The sequence below is a fragment of the Podarcis filfolensis genome (assembly GCF_964270895.1).
Source record: "Podarcis filfolensis genome assembly, chromosome: 10".
NCBI classification, from domain to species: Eukaryota; Metazoa; Chordata; class Lepidosauria; order Squamata; family Lacertidae; genus Podarcis; species Podarcis filfolensis.
In genome coordinates this window covers 2,604,060-2,629,686 of record NC_139612.1, presented here as the reverse complement: position 1 = coordinate 2,629,686, position 25,627 = coordinate 2,604,060, and the positions used below count along the sequence as shown (strand labels likewise).

At 47.9% G+C, this 25,627-nt stretch overlaps 1 protein-coding gene across 4 annotated transcripts in view; it reads left to right on the top strand.

The window, feature by feature from the left end:
- The window catches only part of FAM107B (family with sequence similarity 107 member B), a 101,554-nt gene that overhangs the window by 58,812 nt on the left and 17,115 nt on the right, over positions 1-25,627 (top strand). The gene's annotated exons all lie outside the window — the stretch shown is intronic.

The following is a 25,627-nucleotide window of genomic DNA, read 5'->3' as shown; positions in this document are numbered from 1 at the left end:
TATAAGACTAGCTGGAAAACAAAACAAACTTCGAGGAAACAAGCTATAGTTTGTTTGATCATGCATGGGACAACGCATGGCTACCGCATAGTTTGTCAGCAAACCACGGTCTGTGGTCTAGCATGTGTGAGCCGGGCCATAGCAAGTTGTCGGACCACCTAGGCCCAAGATGCCTTAAACATCTATATGAGTCTGACTTGGGTGAGAAACCCTTTTGTGTCTCGTTGTTGGTGGAGGATTATGGGGAGGCCACGAGAGGGGGACAACCTTCTCCTCTCCCTGGGGAAGTCATCAGTCTCCTTTCCTGCCTGTCTTGACCTTTTTGTTCTCCACAGTCTTTGGCTGTTGAACCACATCACTATTGATTTTTGTATAATGTACTCATGGTGAAATAAAGGGCCTTCTGGGCCACATTACACGAGCCAGTGCTCTTTTCTCAGGAATGCACTTGTGCTCAGAGTGTGTGAGTGCGCATGTGCAGGCAGACACACCACTGGTGCAGTGTAGGCTTATAGCTGCAATCCTGCTCCCCTGTTCATTCTCTCTATTTGCCTTCCTTCACGTGCACAGTGTTAACCTTGTACTTTGCCCATTCTTGAATGTACCTTTTGCATGATAAGAAATCATTTGGAAAATCATTTGGAAATGCCCGTTTCGTGTGTGTTTCTTCTAAGGAATGTGTGATGTATGTTTTTCTCCTGAGTATTTGTGAAGGACTTGCATTCTGCGTCTGTTCATGTTCTTCCCATAGATAAATAATTCCTCTGGGTGAATCTTGCTGCCTCATGTACTTCCATTCACCCCTATTCCAGACAGGATGAAAGGAACACTTGGCTTTCAAGGCAGCCTCTCCCTTTGACTGGGAGACCCGGATCAGAGAGGTCTCTGCATCAAAGTGCCCACTAAGATACACTGGGCATTGTTGTCTCTGATTGCAACAAAGTCCCTGCTGAAATGCTGCTTGCAATCACTGAGACCTCTTTGGAGGTCTCCTTCTTTGGAGGTCTTTAAGCAGAGGCTTGACAACCATATGTCAGGAGTGCTCTGATGGTGTTTCCTGCTTGGCAGGGGGTTGGACTCGATGGCCCTTGTGGTCTCTTCCAACTCTATGATTCTATGATTCTATGATTCTATGAGTAACAACATCCACTCAGTAGTAAGTCCTACTTGAATTCAGTTGGGTTTACTCCCAGGTAAGTGGGGTAGGATTGCTTATTTTGGTGAGCATTTGTTTTCCTTTTCTTTTTGTACTCTAACACGTTGCAAGCAATACTTGGAGCTACTCTGTGTTAATCTTGAGATCCAACAGACAGACATAGGTCTTACCTATTGAATTTTTATTGGAATAATATTCTGAGTACAGAAAACTTAAACCTGGTTGTGAGGAGGAGATGGCAGAATGAGGGTGGCTTTAAAAATCTGGCATTGGTTAGATCTCAACATTCTGCCCTACCCAAATGCCCCCGCCTCAAATATGATCTGGTGTGGGATTCCTGATCTTCCTACACCCTTTCATCCGAAAACCTAGACTTCAGTAAAGTTCATTTGCTGTCTAGACTATAATAGTTTTATTTCATTTGTTACAAGCCCATAAACTAGTTACTAGTTTTGCTGCCCACACATATCAGTCGTCAGAGCGACATGTTCCTAAGCTTAGCTACCAGGTAGGACTGTCTGTCGTGAGGACATCTTCACTTGCAGTCAGTGGGAGTCTTGCACAGTCAAGTGCTAAAGCCTCTCGGTTGTGTTTAAACCAGAAAACTTTGTCAATGAAATGCTATGTCTATTAAATGCAATACATTAATGGTTCCCTTTAAATAAAAGTGGGGCAGCATATCTATAGGAAAGCAAAGTTGAATTATTGGAAGGTGTTCTCTCATCAGACCTTGTGTGTTTTCTTTCTCATTTATACTTCCTGTCTTTGCATTTTGCTCCAAGGTTTTTGCCTTAAGGTGGTTTCTGAAGCTCTTCAGAAACTTTTCTGATTCTGTAAACACTCTATAAACACACAAATTAACTACTGGGCGAGCCGATAAGATGAGAAGATAAGCAGCCAGATTGGATGTTTATGGCTGCTTTCTGGCAAGTAAACAGACGCTGAGAAGGAAGGTAGGGAGGATCTGGCTTCTATATAGGGGTGTCATTCAGATGATGATGGGGCTTTAATTGGTGGAATGGAGAAGGAAGCAATTTTTGGTTGTTCTCCTCCACTCCCCATCTGCTCTGGAGGATCCCTCAACCTGGGATTAGGAAGGCTACAGCAGGAAAGCCAAATTGCCTTGTTTTCAGCTGGGCAACGGCTGTTAGATATAACCCTCTGTCTTCAATTTGCTCTCTATTTTAGGCTAATCTTCTTGCTTTGCTGCACAGACCTGATAGATCTAGTTACAGGTAGGTAGCTGTGTTGGTCTACTGTAGTCAAAACAAAATTAAAAAAAATTCATTTCAGTAGCACCTTAGAGACCAACCAAGTTTGTCATTGGTATGAGCTTTCGTGTGCATGCACAGTTCTTCAGATACCTTCTTCTGATCTTCTTCTTCAGATATTATTCTGAAGAAGTGTGCATGCACACGAAAGCTCATACCAATGACAAACTTACCGTATTTTTCGCCCTATAGGACGCACTTTTTCCCCTCCAAAAATAAAGGGGAAATGTGTGTGCATCCTATGGGGCGAATGCAGGCTTTCACTGAAGCCTGGAGAGCGAGAGGGGTCGGTGCGCACCGACCCCTCTCGCTCTCCAGGCTTCAGGAAGCTCTCCGCAAGCCTTGGGAGCCCGGCGCAACTTCCCACTGGGCTCCTAAGGCTTGTGGACAGGAGCCTGCAGCCCGAAACCTGGGGAGCGCAGCGGGGTGCACCCCGGGCTTCGGGCAGCTCTCCGCAAGCCTTGGGAGCCTGGCGTGACTTCCCGCCGGGCTCCCAAGGCTTGCGGATAGCAGCCTGTTCTGGGGGCTGGGGAAGCCTGAGCTTCCCCCGCCCCAGCCCTGTGCCTGGGGGGGGGGGATAAATTTTTTTCTTTATCCCCCCTCCAAAAAAAAAACTAGGTGCACCCTATGGGCCGGTGCGCCCAATAGGGCGAAAAATACGGTAGTTGGTCTCTAAGGTGCTACTGGAAGGAATTTTTTAAATTTTGTTTAGACCTGATAGAGAATGACTTCCTGAATAATTGCTGCCCTATAGCGCTATTGAAAAGCATTTGCTTGATAAGTGAATGAGAAACCTAATTAAGCTCATGCGAAGTGTTATGTGTGCACCTTCCATCTTTTGGATTTTAAAAACATTTCAAAAGATAGTCAGGGCCGTAAAGCAGATAACGGCACAGGCGTGGCCAAGCTGAGCTGTTCCGTTGTTTCATCCATGAACTCTGAATGGGGTCCCAGATGCACGGAGGAAGGAATGGTTGCTCCAGCATTGCCATCTTGTCATTTCCCATAATCAGCCGATCTATCCATCCCAAGTTAAGATTTGATGCTTATGAGTTTCTCACAGCGCAATTCTAAAATAGTTGGTCAGAAGTAAGCCTCATTGAGTTCAAGGAGTCTTGTGGTATGTGTGTAACATTGCAAAAGTAACCTGCATGTGCAAATAACTTGCGCTTGGGAAGCTATGGTTGCGTTTATGTGAAGGAGGAGAAAGGGGTGCAAGAGAGCGCATTTTTATTGCATGCCCTGTAGGTTGTCAACGTGTATAAAGTGGAGCTGCTTTATTCTGCATACTTTTTTTGTTTATTCCAAAATAGTCTAATTATACTAAAGAGAGGCAGCTAGTATTGAATTAAAGACCTTTCAGCTGATACAAGGCTACCTAAAGTTGGTGATAAAAAGAGATGGATTTCAGTTAATTTCTACGTGTAATGGGGACTATGTGAGGAGACAGGAATAAATGTCTGGACTCATTCAAATCCACGTTGGTTTTCAGAGCCCAAGAACAATTAGATTTTTTAAGGTTGGAAGCAGATAGTACATTTTAGAGTTGTAAGAGGCTTCACTCCCAATGTATAGGCACACTAATTTTGTTTCTTTACTGCCTTTAGGTCAGGAGCTCCCCAACACCACTGTTGCTTGACCAACTGCAAATTGCCGAGGTCTTGGTGGAGCATTTCATGATTTTTCTGTCTGTTGTAACAGTTGTAATGCACTGCTCTAGATGCTGTCTAGTTTTTAATTGCATTTTTACAGTCATGCTGCAGACCGCCTGAATGAGCAGAGCAGAGTTTTGGGACCTGAGCTGTAGGCTAACCAAAGTTGGTTAACCAAAGTTGAGACAATACAAAAACATACGGATCACATGTGCCTGTTTCGTACCTGATGTTTTTGTGTTGCTTGGATGTGTGAGCCATCACTTTGGGCGTTGCAGTGCGAAACGCCACACTTTTCAGTGGAGTCTTTTAATATGTTCAGTTTATAAGCCAACCATCGAGTGAGTTGTATCTCTTCCCTTGAGTACTGGCAAGGTCAGCACCTTCAAATGGACTAATCTGCCTTCTGAAAGTTGAGCTCAACACTCCGCTCTGTTCGCAGAGTCTTTCCTGTAGATTTTGGGTTAGTGCAAAAAGGCTGCAAATGGGTGCCAGCCTGAGCAAAGGTGACCTCAGTGCCAGGAGGTTTTTCTAAACTGGAAGGAAATTGGTTCTGTTTTTCATCTTAAAATGGCCAGAATCGAGAAATGGGTTTTATGTATCCCATCCTGGAATTGTTCACTTGATGAAGGTCTGAAGTCCTTTTAATATAACATTTGGAAGGGGGAGCAATCTAGTAGCTGTTGTGGATGATTAACAATTAAATTATTTGCCTTAAATGGTTCCCGAGGAAGACCTAGCGCAAAAACCTTTTGGGGCCGTAATGCCTTGGGCTCCGAAGGAGAGCCCTGCTGGACCCGGCCAAAGGCTCCGCTAGGCCAGCCTCCCGTTCTCACAACTCTCCCCTCTTGCGTTCCCCAGCAACTGCGATGCATCAGCTCACGTCTGGACAAAAAGATGCACACAAAAAGACTGCGCACTCATGTTGAGAGGTCCCATGTGCCCTCGGGAGGGAGAAAGGGCTATTTCTGTTTTCCGTGGTATGAGAGTGATATGAGCAGCCACTGCCCAATACGAAGGTCAGCAGCAAATGTTGGTGTGGTGGTCTTATTTCCTGGTAAGAAAGGGAAGGATTGTGCCATGGAGACATTGGAACCCACAAACCTCCAGGGACATCTGACTGTGGGAACTGTTTAAGCCATCACAGCTGGAAAAGTTCCAGCCTGTGAACGCTCTGCCCCGTCATCGGTTGAGCATCTCCCGAGATGGTTCAGAAAGAATTTCCCCATTAGCCTCTGCAGATATTTTACATGTCAGTGGTTCATAAAGGGCTAAAATAATTAGAAATGCCCCTTGCTGTGTGTTTGTAATCTTTCCCTTACAGATGCTACGGCTACAGAGGATATCAGAAAGCAAATGTGTTCCCAGGTAATTCAGAGTTTTCTCCATTGAGAATGCTGGAGATTTTAAAGCCAATAAACTTTAAATATACTGTGATCAGAGTATGTACAATTAAACACAAAAAATAATGGTATTTAATTCATTAGGAAGGTGACAAAATATCCCTAAGTGTGCCTTTTTTCAGATATTTCTTATGAATGATGTGAATGAAATGAAAGGTGTTCTGATGAAGTTAATTTTAGAGAAGAATAAAGTGTTGCTTATTTTGCAAAGTCATATTTTAACAGCTGTAAATGTGTCCTGACACCTTTGTTTCCAGTAGTTCTTTTAGAACTCTGGAAACCTTTAACCTTCTTCTACTGCGGCTCCTCTTAACTTCCAGTTTGCATTGTGCTTCTGCCTGTTTCCAGCTCCTTTCTGGATAATGATGAGACAGTGGGTCGGTTCAGAGGCAGCATTCTGAATCCTCGGAACCGTGGAACTGTGGTTTAAGGAACTGGGACTGTGTCGCAGGCTTGTGCCACCCGCCCCCCCCGCTCCCCTCCGCACTTCAATCCAATGGGTTACTTCCTCTTCATTATTACTTGCTTACATCTGTACCAATTGTGGGAGGGACATGCTTGCATCCAGGCCTCAGGCTCGCACACTGGTTTGGAGGGCAGGCACAAACCATAGTTTTCCGGTACAGATCTAAGTAACAAAGAGGAAATTACAGATTGAAGTGTGGAGGGGAGCAGAGGGGGAGGAATGGCACAAGCCAGCAACCTATCCAAGCCAGTTTGGATGCAGCAACGTCTGTCGCCCAAACAGAGCCCTTTTTCTTTAGTGCTCTTGGGATGCCAGGATTACAACCCTCCCCGCCCCAGTCTGGGACGTGCCCTGCCATGTCCTCTTTGCCCTTCAAACCCTTTCTACTTGAGTGAGGCATGACCAACCCTGTGACTTTAGGTTGGGAAACAGGTTTGCTCCCTCTTAGTCACTTCCGCGATGGGCTGCCTTCACGGGCTTCGTCAGCGTCAGAACAGGATGCAAAGTGTGTGTGTTACAACAACACCTCTCTCCAAAGCGCCTTAGGAAAGTTCCAGGGTGGGCAAAGGAGACAAAGCGCACAAATGCTGCCTTGTTGAAAGCCACCTGAGGCATTTGAACTGCAGACATGGTGGTTCTGAGCTCACTTAAAAAGCTGAGGAAGTCCTCACCTTGAAGAGAAGTAGAAGCCCCTTCTGCCCTCTGTCCTCTTCAAGTCCCCATTCTGCATCCCACCAACAATATCTAGAGGAGGAGGAGGAGGACCCACGACTAGGAGGTGGAACTTAATTCTTGCAAATTTCTTCAGTCTTAAAAATATGTTTTTGGGTGTGAGGAGTTCAAGTGGGCTGTTATTTTTGTGACTGGACAACATTTAGCTTGGTAGTTCTACATTTGATGAAGAAGCACATAAATTTCTTTTGGAAAACACCAAAGATTTTTATTTTTACCTTCTGAAAATGTCAGGTAATGCTAAATAGTAATTGTTGTTGTTGTTGTTAATATATAACCACAAGCACTTGGCAGTCATTTTTAATGATTTCAGTGCAATTTTACACACATTTTACTTACCTAGCAAAGCTAAATTACAGTATAGTAATTTAGTGCAAATATCTTTTGAATTCTCAGGTCACGTTACAACTTTTTAGCACCTCTCATTTTTGGAAGTTGAAAAATTGAACCCACCCTAATAGTGTGTCACGAGGACAGTTGTGAAGCACTTAGGACAGTGCTAATTAATACAGGGTAATTGTTTCACGTTGCTCGCAACTAGTCACACAGTTTTGCCGTGTGACATGTTCCTTGCTCAGGTTTTGAGCCGTCCATCATGGCTGGTTACTAAAAAAAACCCTCCCTCTCTTATGCAGCTTTCCGCTCCCCCAAACCTCCCCTGTCAATCAGCAATCTGTGGCTACTGAGCATGCTCAGTCCTCATTGGGCTATTCTTGGGGTGCACCCTCAATTAGCTTTTTAAAGTTTATGTTTTTTGGTAGATCTGCAAATCTTGGGCCCCTGCTAGGGCATGTGGGTGGCTGATGCTGTTTGGGCAACATCAGGACTCCTGAACACCACAAATGCAGGGAGGGATCCTCTGAATCAGGCATAGGCAAACTCGCCCCCCCCCCCCAGATGTTCTTGGCCTACAACTCCCATGATCCCTAGGTAACAGGACCAGTGGTCAGGGATGGTGGGAGTTGTAGTCCCAAAACATCCGGAGGGCCGAGTTTGCCTATGCCTGCTCTGAATGGTGTTTGCCTGTTCCCCCGATGTTCAAGGAGGCGTATGGCAAAACAATATTTGATTAAACCACCTGCTCTCATTGGGAGAAAAAGTCAAATAGGGCAGCCTAACGCAGAGGGCACCTCACCCAGCAGGGAAGTTATGCAAAGCGCGGCAAGGGAAAGGCAGGCGTTCAGATGTCTAGCACAGGGTGTTTCCTCCCTCCCTTTTAACACCCCTTAAAAAGAGTGTCCGCTGTCAAGGAATTGGTAAGTCTAGGTTTTCTCCTACTGAAACCTTCCTAAACTCAAATGTGGCATTGGTGTGAAATGCTCTTTGCACGGAAATGCACACTTTACAAATGCCACATTTTAACAAATCCTGTAAGGTGAGCCAGAATTGTTTATTTTGCTTGCATCGCAGGTGGTGGTGGAGGCAGCCTCGCAGTGGGGGTAGTTAAACTAAGCTGCTTGCCAGGATATTATTACTAAATGGGGTTTTTGTGTATGAAAAAATCAGCATCATTTTTGGGTTTCTTTGGGGCTTTTTTGCTTAGTGTGGAAACTTAAATCATCTAAGCAGCCAATGCATGTTGCTACACTAAAGTTTAACTGAAGCACAACATTTTTAACACTATGGGTGCATTTTAAGCTTCATTTTATGTTGCCTTGGGCTTAGTGTACAACGGGACGGAAAGCAGCGCATAAATGATTATATTAATGTGTTTTGTCTGCGTGTTTCGCAACCATGCTCAGTGCTGGAAAGACCTTCTATTGGCTAAGAAGCCAAGGAAGTTGTAAAATAATTGTGGGGAGTTGCAAACCATTGTGGTGGTTGGAACTTAAGAAATGTAGACCAACTGTCAGTTCTACGGAGGCTAAGAAAGGGGAACCTGTTTGTTTTCCGGGAATCTGCTAGAAGGCCAAGCCCTTCCTGATGTGTAGCAGTGGAATAGCAAAACTGAATTCACATGAACAATATGGAAGCCATGTATTTCTCTTGAAGCTCTGGATACCCAGGATGGGACCTGTTTCTGAAGTGGCCGGTTCACATATGCAGTTCTTGTTTGACTACTCTAAGGACATGGGTAGGGTTTTAGCATGTGTAGACAGGAAGACGGGGAGTGTGGGGTCTTAGGGGAGGGTTGGAGCCTCTGGTGGGGAACACATCATGCTTATTCTGGGGTAGTTTGTCTACCTTTGGTCCCCACCCTGCACTCTGTTCCCACCTGTGACTCCTGGAAGCTGTCAGCATGTGACAGTGGCCACACTCTGGGAAACAGGTTCAACTGGCCAACTAAACCAAGTGAGGGTAGCCGATAGGTCTCAAGCCCTCAGTGAGTTACTCACTGTATGGGAAGACAGCCTCTGGCAGATTGAGGGGACAAGACCTGTCATAGGACCAATGGTCAAGAAGGCAGTTTCTGCACGTGCTGTAGAGAGAAGTGAGGGGCGGATGGGGCTTGTCCGCCTGTGAAGGCAGCCCATCTAGGAGAAGGAAAACTCTGATCCACTGCCTTGAGAGATATCTTGGGGAGAAGAAGAAAAGGCTCATGAGTAAGCCCTGCAGGGAGCTGGAGTGGAGTCCATAAGACAGTTGCATGGCACCTTGTGTGCCTCCTTCCAGCAGTTCCTGCAGCCAAGCTGGTGCCAAATGTATTGCTCTGCTTTCTTTTGGACCCCATCAGTGAGGCCGAGAGGGGGGTCCTGTTGTCTGGACTTCCCAGGACTTCCAGACACACTGCCCAGGCTTGTGCCCCAGGGAGGACACTTCAGGGCTGCTGAAGCAACGGTTTGACTTCACCCCTTGAGACGCACTCCATTGTCCCTTAAGACAAACAGATGCCAACAACAAGAATACAGGAAGATATATGCTGGGTTTTCTTGCTTGTGTTCCAGTCCGCTTTGTAGGATTCTCAGATTTGACCACCGCTGTTTTGAGAGTAGGGGCTGTTGTTGTCTTCCTGCTTCTCATACCACTTTGGAGCTAACAGAATAGCAAGAGCACCTGGCTCAGGTGTGGCTGACATAGGAAGTAGTTTTATGCTGACAAACTATACTGGCCTAGTTCGGTCAAAATATGACTTACCAAGACTGCCTAACACCTGCAGATTGCACCTACCTTGCTCTACCCAAGGCTTCTTAGCATGGCATGACAGCTAAGTTAAGAATAAACCTTGGCTTCAGATCGTAGTTAAGGAAGAGATTCCATTTTCCAGCAATATGATAGGCTAAACCTTGGCTCAGCTGCTACACTGAGTTAAAAGGCCCAGGGAGGTGGCACTTTGCTGTTAACCCATGGTTTGGAAACTCGGCAAATGTGAAGGTATGGTTTGTTTTTGGCTTGCAAACCATGACTTGTTTGGCCACCCCACCACAGGTGCTTGCCAAGCTGCAAAGGAACAAGACAAGAGCAGGTGAGACAAGACAAGAGCAGCTTTGGAGAAACAAGGCATGACTTGTTTTCTCATCTGTTGAGCAAACCATAGTTAAAAACAAGCTGTCTTTAGCATTCTGTGTGAATGTAGCCAACAGTTTTATCCTTGAACTATCTAAATGTGTTTCCTCCTATATCAAGTTCCTTTTAGACAATTATATTTAAATAAAATACTAATAAAAAGCAGAGGTCCTTCTGAGTATCTTGCAACAGCATTTGTAGTTAGCTGTAAGCATTTTGTCAGTTTTGGGTCAATAATGCTACCAGCCTCTAGGCAAAGTATACATTTTCCCTGAGTGCTCGGTCTCTGCTACAAAATGCATGCAGGGCTTAGCAAGCAGCCCACAAATTCTATAATGAAGTAGTACATCTAGCGATTGGCCGTTTCATTTGAAAAATTGAAGGCTATTCATAATAGACTGCACTAAAACGTAAAATAGGGCAGACTGTTTTTCGCTCTGCTTTTTTAAATGCAGTGTGTATTTATACGTGGCGTTGTATTGGACACAAGTTATTGGAGCATCACGGGCACTGGATTCTTTCTGCTTCCATACACTTGAGGATTATTGCGCTCATGTTTGTTGTGGCTTATTGTTTCAATTGTGTTCTTTTTTCTGAACTGCTCTGCGGGTCATGTTTGAGTGGAAAAGCAGGAAACAAATATTTTAATTATTATTTGTGATTTTTTCCCTACTGGCATATGCGGCTAAGCTTCCCTAAACACAGTTTGCGTTTAACCTAAAGTCAGTAATGCTGGGGACATGCAGACACCCCAGAAGCTCATTAGTGGCTTTCAGGAATTTTGGTTTGGAGAGAGGTGAGTGGAGATCAAGGGAGGTTTAGTGAGAGTGCTTAGAATTTACCTTGCTTATCACAACCCCCAGTATTCTTTGGGAATATTGACAGCTATAAACTAGGATTAAGATGGTACGAGGTCAGAGTATTCACTCGAGTCTCATGCACCATCAAATCTAATGTGCACCTTAATTTTCGCAACATAATTTGGCCAGAAAAGGTGAGCATTAGATTTGAGTAAATTTGGTATACAGCTGTACCTTGGTTTGCGAACGCCTTGCGACTCGGAACATTTCGGCTCCCTAACACCGCAAACCCGGAAGTGAGTGTTCTGGTTTGCGAATGTTCTTTGGAACCCTGACGTCCGACACGGCTGGCGCGGCCTCTGATTGAGTGCAGGAAGCTCCTGCAGCCAATTGGGAGCCGTGCCTTGGTTTCCAAATGTTTTTGAAAGTCAAATGGACTTATGGAACGGATTCCATTTGAGCGTATACATATCCAAGTCTGACAGACAAGAAGCTAGAAAAAATGTCTATCTTTCTCCGCATTTAATGTCTTCCTTAAATAGAAAATCATTCAATATATAAAATAGACTGTGTTGTTAAAGACTTTACACCTCACAGGGTCGTCTTTTTGGCATGGTTAGGGTCCTCCAAATGTACCTGAAATGGAGCCCTCCGTTTTCTTTCCTGTTTGGGTGAGCCAGACTTAGAGCTGAAAAATGGGAAGTGATAGGAAGTGACTTGTGATGCTATAAGCATTGGCCAATCAGTGCTGGGAGATACAAAGTCCTTCCGAACAGTGTTTAAGGGCTGTTTGAACAGATTGCATGATTCAACAAAAGTTGTAACCAGCTTAGGGGGGAAAGGGTTTTTAACCCCCCCCCATCACAATTCTAAATCTTGTTCTCTCGCAGCACAGTGGTCCACATAGTCTGCCCAGCTTTTAAGAATGAGCAGCAGACAATACGATAGGAAGGCTGTACCAGCCTGTATCCACTCGGAAGTTGGGAATCCTGGATAATAGACGTTTAAAGCACTTACACAATGCAGACGCATTAAAGACTTCATATTAATTCAAACTGCTGTCCTCTATGCATGTTAACAGCAGAAGTGTTATGAATATGGTCTAAAATGGAGAGCTTCCATACACCCTGCAGCTGCACTGCCAGCCCAAATTTGCAGTTGAAAAGCTAGGTGTGCATGCCGGTGAGATCCGCACCCTGCTCCATCCATTGCTCAGGCTGCCGCTGGCTCCCCTCTAGACCAAGGCAGACCAAGCACCCTGCACCTGGGGGGCCCAGAGGAGGCTGTGCTACTTCCTCCTTTTCGTTTTTGTAATGGGCACTCCTGGCCCCCCTCTTGTCTGCTGCATGTTGCACTGGGACGGGGTGGGGGGGAGACGAGAGTGGCCACTTCTCTCTGGAGAAGTAGGTGAAGGAGGGCAGCCCCCACCCTCTGTCTGCGCTGTGGGGGGGGGGCTTAACTTTCTCAAGTGAGCAGGAGGTCAATGGAAGGGAGGAAGGGCAAGTCTGTCTACTTGTTTTGACTCTGGGCTTGCAGGGATAGAAGGAAACTGGATTTCATAAACTGGAGCAAAAATTTTCTTGATGATGACATTTGGTCAGATCCAGGTAAAATGGTAATCATGTTGGGGGGGGTGTTTCTTTTTCCGTGTTTGAATGCATTTTCTGCTTCAGTTACCACTGGGTGACACTGTTTGACTAGATACTTCTGGCTTCCAAAAAGCTTTGTATTTGTGTTTAAAGATGCTGTTGTGCCATAGCCTGATAACTTAACCCATACTAGTTCTAATCTTAAAAGTACCCAGAATAAGTCCATGGATGCATTATGGAACATCTTTTCAGTGGTAAAATTCTGAAGTAAACAAGCTACGAGAGAGAGAGAGCACATTCTCTACAGATGTAATGTTTATCTGCATGTTAATGAATTTCTGATTAATTTTTGGGAACAGGAGACTATCATTTGGAGATGCGTAATGCTGTTTGTGTTTCTTTCCCCTTCCAGTCCTCCTGTTATGCATGGTTTCAAGTTTCATAAGCGATGTTGATGGTGCTTGCCGCATGGCTATTTACTTAGGGATGCATTTTTATAATCGCTCATATTTTTTAGAAATAACTGTTATCATACTGTAGTTAATTTAGGATCTTGGGTCCAGGGCTTGATCCCAGTTATGTGGACCCTGAATAAGAGGTTCAGTTTCAACCCCAATCCCAGCAAGACCTCTTCCTCTTTGATTTATTGTTTTTGTATGCTGTATTTCATTCAATTGAATCCCAAAGCAATGCAATAAATAACAATAACATCATAAACCAGAAAACAACATCACAAATGCAGCATAGATCATATGAAATAATTAACAAATCATCAATAAAACAATTACAATTGATAAAGCACTCTTTCAGCCATGGCCTTCCTCACTTAACTTCAGATTGCTAACTGACCCCCCAGCCTCTTTTGCCTTTAGCTACAGACCATTTGCAGAAACCAGCTGGGGAGCAATTCACTCTTCACAAAACTTAACACAGTTAAAATTGCTTCCCTCTAACGCTGCTTCTTGAATCTTTTATGTTTTGACTCTTCTTTAAACAAGCATTGTAAGAGCAAAGCAGTCTGTACGTGCTCAGAGGCACAGTTTGCTCTGACTCCAAGTGAACTGGCAGGTGACCAGAGCAAGAGGCAGGTGAATGAGGTGGCTAAGTGAGTTGAGTGGGGAAACATAGGGAGGTGAGAGGTTTGTGGCCTCCGCTCACCTCTTCACCTGGAAAAGTTGACACAGAAATAAATTTTAAATAAGCTTCGTTGTTTAGACCAGGCTTCTTCCCCAACCTGGTGGGGAGCTGCAGTCGAAAACATCTCAAGGGCACCAGATTGGGGAACCTGGCTTAGAAGGACTATAGGGAAGGTCTGTGAAAGACACCTCATTGCTTTCCCTGAGGATTTCTCACTCCACTACCCCTGAGAAAATTGAGCTATCTCAGCTTGAACCGTGGTTGAGCTTTCTTTGTGATGGACCCACCTGTCTTTTTGGCCTCAGCCTGAGCAGGGCAGCTTGCAAGGGGGAATATTGGGGAATCCCAAGCAATTTATTCTTATCTGTTAGCTTCTGCACAAGTAAAGATCCTGCAGTGAATGTTGGAGGAGGAAAACTGACTCCCCATTGAAATGCTGCAGTTAAGTGGAAAACACAGCACCCGAGTCTCTCACAGCCCATGTCTCAAAACTAGTCAGTGAGCTTCTCTAACCTATATGGTCCTGAGAAGCTTTTGCAGAATTGTTTGAGGTAGCTTCTCTTTTATATTTCCCAGTGATGTGCACCTTGTGGGAAATTTTCCTATGCAAATTAAGGTAATTTTAATTAAAGATTGAGTTATCATTGGGGGAAATTATGATGGTCTAGAAGAGTGATCTAATTTGGCAGGTTTATTTTACACAGGAAACTGAATTATACAGAGTCCCTCTCTGGAGATGCCAGAAGTGGAACCTTGCAAAGCAGTGGAACCATTCTTCCGCTGACCTGCAGCCCTTCGCCTGACTTTTAGCAAAGCTGAAAACTGGGAAGTTGCTGTGTTTGCCTAATACTGTATTTGCAATTGGCACCCATTCATTGTTACTAACAAAGTTATGAAATGGATTTTTTTTCACAGAAAAATAAAGCGTGGGAAAACATTTCACCCATATCATTGGTCTTTCCCAGCAAAGGATTTGCAGGATTTTAAATCTTTTACATGGAGTGATTAGTGCATTTGTTGCTTTATTACCTGAGACCCACTGAAGAAATATATTTCTAAGTAAGAAGACAGGTGCAACTAAGAGACTCCCCCGCCAATTAGATAAGCTCCCTCTGCTTTCCCAGCCTGTGTGAATTAAGCTCGGGGCTTCCCAGCCTGCACGTCCGTAATTAATGGCTCCATTAACTGCTGGAGTAACTCTTGCCACGTTTCCGGGATCTGACAGGGCACCCAACTGACCACGCTTGCCACCAGTCACATTCCGGGATAATCCTCTGGTTTTATATTTCGGGCATGGCTGGCCTAATTGCATGTCTCTTGCCAGGCTCGTAAAGTTCACCTTAGTTTCCCCCATTAATTCTACATGGAGTTGAGTGGATTTGTGAGAAAAGCCTCCTGCTATAGACAAGAAAAGGTAAACAGTAATTAACAGCAAATGTTTGTGCAGGGACTGGGCGATTTAAAAGAACTACAACAGGCTGGTGCAGCCCAGTGCCTTGCAGACTCAATGGAAACCTCTGTTGCTTGACTTGTGGCATTGCTACGGCACAGCCTAACAGTCCAGCACATGCAACAAAGGGCGTTTTAATGGGTGCATGATCAGTTACTCCTGCACATGGCCCCTTGTCCCTCTGGCAATTAGCTTACTCCCTATACAATTGGGAGATAGGAGTGCATGAGGTTTACAAAGTGCAAGAAGGAATTTCTGATGTTGGGAAAAGGAAAAGAATCAATGAGGCTAAAGTGACTTACACATCTTTGCATGCTCACAGTATAAATAATCGTATCTCTACCATGAGAGAGAGAGAGAGAGCGCTGTGTGGGAGCTCACTAGTCGTTGCTTCAGATTCTTTTATCAAAAGTATGGAAAGAGAATGTAAATTGTTTGCATGTTCTCTACTTCTGGTTCTGTGCATTCTCTGTCTTGGTGTTTGTTGCTTTGTGGGGAGTTTGTTCTCCCTTCCATTCTCTTTAAGAAACAGTATTTGCAAACAGTTACGCTGCTTGTAAGCATATAGGTGCAAGGAACAGCAGCTGTAACTATAATACAGTCATACCGCGGGATAAATACGCTTCAGGGTAAGTATTTTCGGGTTGTGCTCCGCGGCGACCCAGAAGTAACGGAGCGCGTTACTTCTGGGTTTCGCCGCTCACACATGCACAGAGGTCAAAATGAAGTCACGCGGAAGCGGCAAAACGCGGCCCGCAGACGCGCTGTCACATCTTACGTTCCATTCGGGATGTGAATGGGGCTCCGGAACGGATCCCGTTTGCATCCCGAGGTACCATTGTACCTAGCACTTTATAGAGACTGAACTTTGGAGTGTTCATAATTCTGCTTATCTTTTAAACCTTATTGCGACCCTGTAAAGTGGGTTAGGGAGAGGTTCTCGGATGTGGTAAGATCTAGCCTCCCCGAGATCTCTTCTCCCTCCGCAAATCAGATGTCTTAATTTGTAGCTCAGTCTCTTAGCCAGTGGCTATAGGTCTGCATAGGGGAGAAGCATTTATGTCAGAATTTTCTTTATTTGCCGTATTTGTCCTATTGACAAGCCGCCTTAAGCAGAACGGAGGGGGACAGCCAATAAAGCCGGTGCCTTTGGCTCAATAGAAATCCTCTTGCGCAATGGGGCAGATATTTTTTTGGGGGGTGCATGGAAGAACTGCAGCAGGAGAGGAATCCTTGTTGCATGAATGGAGGCCCTCTTAGGATTACATTGGATCCCACCCAGAATCTCCTAAAATGTTACAGACTTTTGCCTTGGGCTCAGTGAGCGGAGGTTCTGCAAGCCCTTAAACATGGAACGAGGCATATTTCTAGCTTAATAATTAAACTGGGCTGATGGTTCTCTGATATTTACATTCCTTAAATAACCAAAAGCGAAACCACACCCTGCTGTCTTGGCTTAACTGTGGCTGTAGTTTTTCTGCTTTGGTGAGTTACTATGAATTGTGTTATTTTTATGGTGAAATGTCTGAAACTCTAAACTTCCCAATACACATAACTGAGAGTCAGGGGTGGTGCTAGTTCTTTTAAAAACTTCTTTAGCTTGTCTCTGAGAGACTCTTGTACTGTAAAATGTTTACCTTTCGAAATGAGTCCCACATGCTTATTCCAACAAGAAATTTTTTCAAGTCATGGACAGAATTCAAGAAGCATAGAATTAAGGGAGTTGAGATATCATGGGCAACTAAGTACAGTGGTACCTCGGGTTAAGAACTTAATTCGTTCTGGAGGTCCGTTCTTAACCTGAAACTGTTCTTAACCTGAATCACCACTTTAGCTAATGGGGCCTCCTGCTGCTGCTGCGCCCCCAGAGCACAATTTCTGTTCTCATCCTGAAGCAAAGTTCTTAACCCGAGGTACTATTTCTGGGTTAGCGGAGTCCGTAACCTGAAGCATCTGTAAGCCGAGGTACCACTGTATTTTTTTCCAAATTTCAAAGCTGCACCTCTGGGATGTTTTGGAGTAAAATGTTTGCACTATTTGGTACTACTTTTACTCAGAGGAGGTGAGGGCTGACTTGTTAAACTCCAGAGGACTCAAAAAGATAATTGAAGACTCATGCTTCTTCAAAGGCTACAAGATGACATCCAGCTAAGTTCTACTCTGGCGTAGACCCATAGAAATATTATCCTTGGGAACCGGGTGGTAAAATAAAAGTGGAAAATAAAAGAAGCTATGTCTCTATTTCCTGGTTGCTTTTGATTGTTGGGGCCTTTAATTGTTTCTGTCTGCAGGAGCTGATGATGTTTGCAGCTCCCCCCAGGCGTCTAGTTGGCCACTGTGAGAACAGGATGCTGGACTAGACGGGTCCCTGGCCTGATCCCACAGGGATGTTCTTCTGAATCAGCTTATTTATTCTCTGTTCGCTTAGTCTGTTCATATAGTTCCCTTTGTGCCAAAGCACACAAGGCTGCTTACACTTTATAACATTGGTTTGCAGTCTGAGGGAGCAAAAGGTACAAAAGGAACTATGCAACTTGTTTAGGGATGTTTATAACTTGAAGTATGGTAAAAGAGCCTAGGAACCCATGATGCTGCCTTATAGCGAATCAGATTATTGGGCTATCTAGCAAAATAGTGTCTCTGGTGACTCTAGCAGTAGCTCTCCAAAGTCTCAGGGGGCACTTTTCCCGCTCTTGCTGGCTGAGATTTTTTTAACGGGATGTGCCAGGGATTCAGTCGGGCACCTTCCCCTGCGACGGCTGTTGTCAGAGACTGCCTCTAGGTCCCGGCTCACAAAGGACCAACGCTAGCCGGTAGAACGGAATAAAGTCTTTATTGAAGTATAATTTCCATTTCCACATCTTAGCGTGCGTCTCTACGTCTATTCCCTAGATCGGCGAAGTCCCATCTGAATCTCCGCCTCCTGTACACCAGTTCAAGACCCTAGCCTTGCTCCACCTTTTGCGTCTCTCCTTTCGCCTCTGGGTCCTACCACCCCCCGGGGTTCCTTCCTTCCTGGATGCCTCGGATGCGGACCCTTCGGATTCCTCCCCCTCCCTTCGGCGGGCTTTAGGACCTGGCTCCCTTTCCGGGCTGCTCATTGCGCCTCCCTCTGGTACATTTGAACTTGGCGCGCGCGCGCTGTCTCCGACCCTCCTCTCTACCGTTTCCTCGCTCTCTGACGCAGGCGTGGCTGCTGCCGGAGAGCTGCCTGTCGCTGGTGCCTGGAACTCCTCCCCCCTGCTGCTCTCTGGTGGAGTAGCTGGTCCGGATTTCCAGCTGCTGCTCTCTGAATCCCCTCTGGTCCCTTCTTCCTGGGGTGCCCCTCTTGGTAACCCCCCAGCTCTGCCCACGGGAGCCCCTTTCTGTGAATCCTCCGATTCGCTGGACAGACTTAGAGATCTCGGACGGCTATCATCGCTAACCTCTCCTTCCGATTCCTCGCCATCCGTTCCCTCTGCTCCTGAACCCCTGACATCCATCCCCCCCTCGAAGCCCCCCCTTCCCCCCTCCCCTCCTTCCGGTGTGGGTTCTGGGTGCTCCGTCGTGGCAGGGGTGAGTGCCGGATACAGTTCTTCCCTCGTGTCGTACATCACATCGGGCAGGTCTGGCTCGTCCTCCGTGCGCTCGTCGACGTCGATCTCCTCTGCTTCCATCTCCCTGCCTTCGTGTTCAAATCCCACGTCCTCCCCCAACACGTCCATGTCCATCTCTCCCCCGTCCCCCTCTGAGGGTGATGCCTGCCAGGGACCCCCCAGCCACTTTCTGCGCCACTGCTCCTCTGGTTGATTATCCCACCAATAGGAGCGGTCTGAGGCAGAACCCGAGGGTGAACCTTCCGGAGAGCGTATGTGTGGTGCCGTCTCCTCGTCCGAGTCGAACCCCTGGAACGTGCTGCCTGAAAGTGTGGGTGTGAAGAGCCAGTCATCGAAATACTCGGTTGGCATGGGCCTGTGTGGGAAAATGGCATGGAACTCTTCCTTGAGAAGAGGCTCGTCCAAGGCATAGCCCGGCACCCAACTGTTGGCGCTGGCCGGGGTATCCTCTCTGGCAAGAAGGTATTCTACTCCCTCTTCCCCCCATCTCGAGTCTAAAATCTCTGTGACTTCGTTGATGCGCTCCCCTCTTGGCGACCCCCTTTCCCTGGGTCCTTCTCTGGGCGGATCTGGTGCTGTGCCTGGCTCGTGAAATCTATGCGGTGCTTTGTAGGGCGTGAGCACCGATCTATGGAAGACCGGATGCATTCTGGAACCCTCCGGAAGCGCTAACCGGAAGGCCACTGGATTGACCTGTGCCTGGACTTGGTAAGGCCCTAGCTGCTTATGCCCTAGCTTCTTCTTGGCCAACGATCTGGTCGGCACTGCTTGCGCTGCTAACCAAACCCAGTCTCCCACCTGTATGTCTTCCCCTACCCTCCTGTGTCTGTCAGCCTGCAGTTTGTATGCGTGCTTTGCCAGTTCCAACTGCCTCCTAAGCTGTTCGTGGACTTCCTGCAACTCTGACGCTAATTCTTCCGCTGCCTGCGGCTCCCCCTCCCCCACTCTCTCTAAACCTGGGAAGGTTCTGGGATGCCTCCCGTTGTTGGCGAAGAACGGCGTCACCCCCGTCGACACGTGCTTCGTATTGTTGTAAGCGAACTCTGCGAGGGGCAGGTAGTCCACCCACGTGTTAGGCTGCTGATTGGCGTAGCATCTCAGGTACTGCTGCATGATGGCGTTGACCCTCTCCGCTTGTCCGTTGGTCTGCGGGTGTCTCGCCGACGCTAGATTGATCTTGACGTTCAGGATGCCCATCAACTTTTGCCAGAAGTTCGAGATGAACTGCCGCCCCCGGTCGGATAGAATAGATCGTGGCAGACCGTGGACCTTAAACACGTGGTCTATGAACAGTTTGGCGGTCTGTTCTGCCGTGGCCACCTTCGCACACGGAATGAAGTGTGCCATCTTGGTAAACATGTCCACCACCACAAGCACTGCCGTCTTTCCCCTCGAACCGGGCAGATCCGTGACAAAGTCCAGGGCCACCCGTTCCCACGGCTCAGACGGCGTCTGCAACGGTTCCAGCAATCCCGCCGGCGGTTTGTGCACTGACTTGGCCCTTTGGCAGGTGTCGCATCTCGAGACGTAATCCGCTACTTCCCCCCGCATCTTGGGCCACCAAAAGTCTCTGGTCACTAGTTCTACAGTCTTTTCTCTGCCAAAGTGCCCGGCAGTGGGGGCGTCGTGTAGCTGCTGCAGCACCCTCGCGCGGAGGTCATTCCCCGGCACGTAGAGTGCTCCCTTGCGGATGAGCAAACCGTCTCTGATCTGGAACTCGTCGTCCCTCACCGTGCCCTTGTGCACCTCCTCCATCTTGGCTAGCGCGAAGGGGTCCTCCCGCAACGCTCGACGTACGGCGTCCAGATCCACGGTCGCCGAGGCGCAAGCCCACGCTTCCGGTGCGAAAATGTGCTTGGCTGCCGACGGTGCCTCCTCCTCGAGGTATTGCGGCTTTCTGGACAAGGCATCCGCCATGATGTTGTTGTCACCCGGGATGTACTCTATCTTGAAGTCGAAGTCCGCGAAGAACTCTGCCCATCTAATGTGCCTCTGATTCAGGAACCTCGCCGTGCGCCAGTACTCTAGATTCTTGTGGTCCGTGCGGACCTGCACTGTGTGCCTGGCTCCGATAAGGAAGTGCCGCCACGCTTTGAACGCTGCATGGATGGCTAGCAACTCCCTGTCCCAGATGGTGTAATTCTGCTCCGACTTGCTGAGCTTCCTTGAGTAGAAGGCGCACGGCCTCCAGTCCCCCTGCTGGTCTTGTTGCAACAGTACAGCTCCCACGGCTCTGTCTGAGTCGTCCGTCTCCACCCTCATCGGTCTGCTGGGATTTACATGCAGCAGCTGCTCCTCGGAAGCGAAGAGACGCTTGAGTTTCTGAAAGGACTGCTCCGCCTCCTCCGTCCAGATAAACTTCTTCTTCTTGGAGCTGAGCGTGTCGGTGATGGCCGCCGTTTGCATAGCGAACCCCTTGATGAACTTGCGATAAAAGTTGGCAAAGCCGACAAACCGCTGGACTTCCTTCCTATTGCGCGGGCTTTTCCAGTCCAATACTGAGCGAACCTTGGCGCTGTCCATGGCGAGCCCCTTGTCCGACAGTTTATAGCCCAGGAAATCCACCTCCGTCACGTCGAACTGGCACTTCTCCAGCTTGGCGTACAGCCTGTGCTCCTTTAGTCTCCGCAGAACTTCCCTGACATCCCTCTCGTGCGCTTCTCGCGACTCAGAAAATATCAGGATGTCGTCCAGGAAGCATACGCATTTCTTGTAAAGGAGTCCCGCCAACACGTGATGCATAAAGGCTTGAAAACAGTGAGAGCCATTTTGTAATCCGAAGGGCATAACTCTGTATTCGTAGGTGCCCAGTGGTGTGAACATGGCCGTCTTCCACTCGTCGCCCTCCCGCACACGAATCAGGTTGTACGCGCCTCGCAGATCCAACTTGGTGAAAACGCGTCCTTTCCTTACCGTCGCGAGCAGGTCGTCTATTTTGGGCATGGGGAAGGACGAGGGCTTGGTTTTCGAGTTCAAAATTCGAAAGTCAACTACAAGCCTCTTCTGGGGCGTGTCTCGCTTCTTCACAAAGAATACTGGGCTGCCCCCTACAGCTTTCGACTCCCGAATGAACCCGCGCTTCAAATTGTGGTCTATGAACTCCCTAAGTTCCTGCAGTTCGTCCTCAGACATGGAATACAGTTTCCCTGTTGGCAGCGTTGCCCCCGGCAGGAGATCAATCTTGCAGTCATAGGGTCTGTGGGGGGGCAGTTTGTCCGCCTCCTTCTCGCAGAAGACCTCCAAAAACTCCTTGTACTTGTTGGGCACCGCTTGCACCATGCCTAGGTGTAGCTGCGGTGCATCCTCTCGCCCCTCTCCTTCCTGGCAGGTCTGGATGCAGTGCGCTGCGCAGTAGGAAGAGCAGAAGGTCAATTGCCGCTGGTACCACGCTAATGCCGGGCTGTGCCTATCCAGCCAACTCATGCCCAACACTATGGGCGTGTCCGACAATTGGGTGACGTTGAAGCTGATGACTTCTCGGTGATTCCCAATTTGCATCACCATAGGTGGTGTCTGCTGCACCACCTGCCCCCCTAGCAGTTCCCTGCCATCCACTGTGACCACGTTCAGGGGCAGTGTGGCTGGCAGTAGCGCTATGTTATGTTGTTGAAGGAATTCCAGTGCGATAAAGTCCGCATTACTGCCAGAGTCAATCGTAATCGGCACTTCTAAAGTGAGACCACTGGGCAGCTGGAGCGATGCGGTGAGCTGCACCACTGGTTTGGGCGGGAGGGGATCCGTGGGCTTCAAAATCTCTGGGGACTTCTTCACTGACTCGCCTGGCTGGCCCCCAGTGCTTCCGTTTCCCTGCCGTGGTTCACTTTGCTGAGTTGCTCCCATTACTGTTATTGAAGCTGCAGTGTGCTTGTGGAGCCTCTGGGGACACTCTTTCGCCATGTGCTTCGAACTGTCACAGATGTAACACTTCCTGTTCCCTCTAGGCTGCTTTGTTTTGACTGCTCCCGGTGTTAAGGCTCTGGTGGCTGATTGAGCTCTAGCACCGCCGATCTCCATTGGCTCCTCCCCCCCTGCTTGCGGAGGCGTTGATTGCGCACGCGCGACATCCCTGGGCAAGAGGGAGGGCACTCTGGCTGGTGTGCGTCCCCAACGCCCTTCTCCTCTGTCCCAAGGGCGGTCCTCCAGCCTCACCCCCACTGCAAGCGATCTGTCCACCACCTCCTGGGTGCTTTTGGGTCTCTCCCCCCGCGCTATCTCATCCTTGATTTGGGGGTTCAATCCTTCCCAATAAAGATCTCTAACGGGGGGGGAATCCTTGTCCCACCCCAAGGCATTGACCAATGCAAAAAAGCGGGAGTGATACTGCCTCACGCTGGCTTTCCCTTGTCTCAGCTCAAATATGTCCTTACGGGCAATGTCAATGTCTATTTTCGATAGAAAGCAAGAATCCATCGCTTTAATGAATGCAGCTGAACTCTGGAGCGCTGGGTCCATATCTCTCCACAGATTGCGCAGACATGCTTTCGCGTCTCCATGCAAATGAGACAAGATAAACCCCACTTTTTCTTGCTCATCTCTAAACTCTTTCTCCAGCAGTTTCAGCGCAAACTGCACGTCTGCTCGGAAATTGGGGTACTGCTGCAAATTCCCATCAAAGTGAGATACAATGCTGCCTCCAGTCCTTCCCAACCCGATTCCCTCGGATCTGGAACCCGTTTGTGCCTGCTTAGCAAGCACTTCCAACCTGGCTTGGAGATCTCGGCATGCAGCAGCCGCTTCATCCTCTCTTTTCCTGGAGGCGATTATCTCTGCGCTGAGCTGCGTTACCGCTTCTCGCAGGGAAGCAATTTGCTCTTCAGTAGACATGTCGCTTGACTTTTGTGAGCTCCAAAGGCACCAGTCCTCTTTCCTCCCTGCTTCGCTCCCCACACGCCGCTTGAGTCAAAGAGAACTGATGAAAACTTCTGGGAGATGGGACTTACTGTCAGAGACTGCCTCTAGGTCCCGGCTCACAAAGGACCAACGCTAGCCGGTAGAACGGAATAAAGTCTTTATTGAAGTATAATTTCCATTTCCACATCTTAGCGTGCGTCTCTACGTCTATTCCCTAGATCGGCGAAGTCCCATCTGAATCTCCGCCTCCTGTACACCAGTTCAAGACCCTAGCCTTGCTCCACCTTTTGCGTCTCTCCTTTCGCCTCTGGGTCCTACCACCCCCCGGGGTTCCTTCCTTCCTGGATGCCTCGGATGCGGACCCTTCGGATTCCTCCCCCTCCCTTCGGCGGGCTTTAGGACCTGGCTCCCTTTCCGGGCTGCTCATTGCGCCTCCCTCTGGTACATTTGAACTTGGCGCGCGCGCGCTGTCTCCGACCCTCCTCTCTACCGTTTCCTCGCTCTCTGACGCAGGCGTGGCTGCTGCCGGAGAGCTGCCTGTCGCTGGTGCCTGGAACTCCTCCCCCCTGCTGCTCTCTGGTGGAGTAGCTGGTCCGGATTTCCAGCTGCTGCTCTCTGAATCCCCTCTGGTCCCTTCTTCCTGGGGTGCCCCTCTTGGTAACCCCCCAGCTCTGCCCACGGGAGCCCCTTTCTGTGAATCCTCCGATTCGCTGGACAGACTTAGAGATCTCGGACGGCTATCATCGCTAACCTCTCCTTCCGATTCCTCGCCATCCGTTCCCTCTGCTCCTGAACCCCTGACAGCTGTGTTTTGCTGCTCGCAGTGGCATGAACTCCTCTGAATGCTTGCAATGTCTGAAGTTGCTCCAACTCCTGCAATAGTAAACTGTCCTCCATTTTATTTTATTAATGTTTCTTTCATGGTGTTTTGGTCAGAAGCATTTTAGGAAAGATGTTGATTCAATTTCAAGAGAAAGCCTATGTAAGAAATGTAAAAACATTGCTTTGAGATTATATTAGTATATACGCAGGCTAAAATAAAATTATTATTTATTAAATTTGTATGCTACCCTTCAACTGAAGATCCCAGGGTAGTTCACAGCATAAAAGTACAAGATAAAAACACAAACTACATAATAAAAACAGGAACAAAAACAAACCAATAACGCCCCCCCCCCCGACACATTTCAAAGGGTATAGGATGTTAATCAGCCCAAGGCCTGGTTGAAGAGCAACGTTTTCGCTCGGCACCTAAAAATATATATAATGGAGGCACCAGGTGAACCTCCCTAGAGAGATCCTTCCACAAACGGGGAGCCACTACAGAAAAGGCCCGTTCTCATGTTGCCACCTTCTGGACCTCACCTGGAGGAGGCACACAAAGAAGGGGCTCAGATGAGCATCACAGGGGCCAGGTTGGTTCATATGGAGATAATAATGGCGTAAGGGCCCTTTGTTCTCCGGGTTTGCAGAGTTGTACCTCGGGGTTGGCCGGGTTGGCCCCCACCAAGAGCACAGGCTGGGTGTGTGAGCAAAAATTGCAAAGAAGGACAGAGCTGGCAATTGCCATGAGCCCAAGAGACGGGGTGGCAGCGGCTGATGCAGCTCCTTACCAAGTGTGCAAGGTGGCCAAGGGACGCCTCTCAAGGTTTGCAAGGGATAGAGGTGCACATACGGCAGCCACGTACTTCATTCAGTGATAGACAGCCTCTGCTCTGTCATCTCCCCTCTCTGCTCCCAAATGAGCCAAATGGCTTGGGGTCTCCTACTTGCCTCACGCTGTAAATACCCGCAGGCCTCTGAAAGCAATACAGGGTTTTGGAAGAAGCTTATAGGAAACATAAACAGTTCCTATGGTGGCATACCCACCCAGTGCCCTCAGGATTGCTGCAAAGTCCATAGCATTTTCTGTGGGGAAGCGGCTTCTCCCCAGGCTCCGTGGTCTTGAGGAAGATTTCCTAGGGAAAGTCCTCAGCATAATCCTCTGCCATTTGTTCGCTATTGAATAAATTAATCCTTTTAAAAGCTCAACTAGTTAATAGGCCAGGTGGCAGCCCTACCCATATGAGAGGATATTTGA